Here is a 2159-nt window from a genome sequence, read left to right on the forward strand (position 1 = left end):
CTCGACAATACTCAATCACACACTCTCTGACTGCAGTTCAATTACTCATTACCTACACATTGTCCCGTCACGTTGTGACCATCTTATATATACCAGACTACCCCCAATATAGTAATCTCCCGACAATTCACGAAGGTTCGAGAAAGAAGTGGCGTGATACTAGTCATGTGACCTCGCTGATGCAACAATATATATACACACACACACATATATGTTACTATATTGTGAAGTAAAACAGACTTAAAACACCATAGATATTACATACATTTCATCATTATAAGGGGCTTAATGGTATTTCTTTGGTTTGCTGACTCAAGATGTACTGATAAGCCTTGAATAGGCGAAACAGCAGTCCACAGCAGAAGATACGGCCAATCAAGGAATGCATTAAACCTCTACGTCAAATCCTGTTTTAAGTTTCACCTGGGATTACATTATTCTACGTAAACTAGATTCATGTAGTTTCGATGTTAACTCTTATTTGTGTAGTTTTGTAAAGTATAAGTTTCACAGCGCATTGAAATAAATCTCAAATCCGTTTGGTGTTCAAGGGAGTGTCTTAAAGTCGCTCAGCATAAGTTTTCTTTTCTTTTTAATGTATATGTCAGCTCCATTGCTTTATATAAAGTTGTAAATTATAACAACAAGAATTCCTGTAAGTTCTAAACCTTTATACTGTTTATTTATGCAGATGACGAAGCGAAAGGTAAGATAACTATTGCTTCTAAGTCTTGTATGGAACATGTTGTTGTTAATTCCCATAGCAACATTAACAAAACAGCTACACAAGTATGTTGTAGTTCATTCAAAGCTCGTGTAGCTTGCATGATCTGACGAAACAGGTGGATTGGTAGGTGAAACTTCACGAACAGGCTCGGCATGGCCAGGTGGTTAGGGCGCTCGACTCGCAATCTGCGGGTCGCGGGTTCGAATCCCCCGTCCCACCAAACATGCTCGCCCTTTCAGCCTTGGGGGCGTTATAATGTGACGGTCAATCCTACTATTCGTTGGTAAAAGAGTAGCCAAAGAGTTGGCGGTGGGTGGTGATGACTAGCTGCCTTCCTTCTAGTCTTACGCTGCTAAATTAGGAACTGCTAGAGCAGATAGCCCTCGTGTAGCTTTGCACGAAATCCATAAAAACAAACAAAACTTCACGAACGTGTACAATAAAGTACGTAAATGAAAAATAAAATAGTGGCTAACAGAAAATTCGTTTCACTCATTCTCACTCCACTCTATTTCAACATGAAATAATGTTCGATAATTTTTAATGATTACAATTATGAATCGCCGTTTAATGATTTTAGTTTGTTGTTTTTGGCCATAGGCTTTGTTCTTACTCAGAGCTAACAGATGTGTATGGCCAACATAATTTATTCATGTCCCTCCTCGTTACTTTTAGCAATATATCCGTGATATGTAGAAAAATAAGAATTAATTGTAAGTTTTCAATTTATTATTATAACATGCCACCAGTAAAAATACATGACCTAATATTAAACAGTGGATACTTAGGGTTAATGAAACCAATATACTGAATCATTTTCTTGAAGTCAGAATTAAAACTCGTAACTTTATAGAAGAATGATATTAATTGCACTTTATACAGAATATTTGTGATTTAAGCTACGTTTTACTGTAAATAGCACTGAAACAGATTATTTTTAATTAGGTTAACTTGGAGTTTAAACACGTACTTCAGGTATAGTTTCTAAACACATTTATTTCACGAATGCATGTGCACTTGCGGTTTGTATAATATACTGTTGCGTCAGCGAGGTCACGTGACTAGTATCACGCCACTTCCTTCTCGAACTTTCGTGAATTGTCGGGAGATTACTAGATTGGGGGTAGTCTGGTATATATAAGATAGTCACAACGTGACGGGACAATGTGTAGGTAATGAGTAATTGAATGTATGCGGACAGAATATTGTTGCCCTCGTTTGTTATAGAGCGACTGTTAAAATTAAGTGTATCGTAAAGTTGTATTCGGAAAGAATAAACCAGTTTTATTAAGAAAAGACTTGTGTCGCTAAAGTTCGTCGGAACGAATTTACGGAAAATTAACTAACGAACGGAGACGTAACAAATTGGTGTCAGAAGAGGGATGAAAAAAAAAGAAATGGAAACGAGAAGCGGAAAATCAAACTACAGCTT

The 2159-nt window shown here is 36.9% G+C and overlaps 1 protein-coding gene across 1 annotated transcript in view; it reads left to right on the forward strand.

The window, feature by feature from the left end:
- Window positions 1–2159, forward strand: part of LOC106457588 (uncharacterized oxidoreductase YjmC-like) — a 38522-nt gene that overhangs the window by 1173 nt on the left and 35190 nt on the right. The window lies entirely within an intron of this gene.

Source organism: Limulus polyphemus, unplaced genomic scaffold (genome assembly GCF_000517525.1).
Source record: "Limulus polyphemus unplaced genomic scaffold, Limulus_polyphemus-2.1.2 Scaffold349, whole genome shotgun sequence".
Taxonomy (NCBI): domain Eukaryota; kingdom Metazoa; phylum Arthropoda; class Merostomata; order Xiphosura; family Limulidae; genus Limulus; species Limulus polyphemus.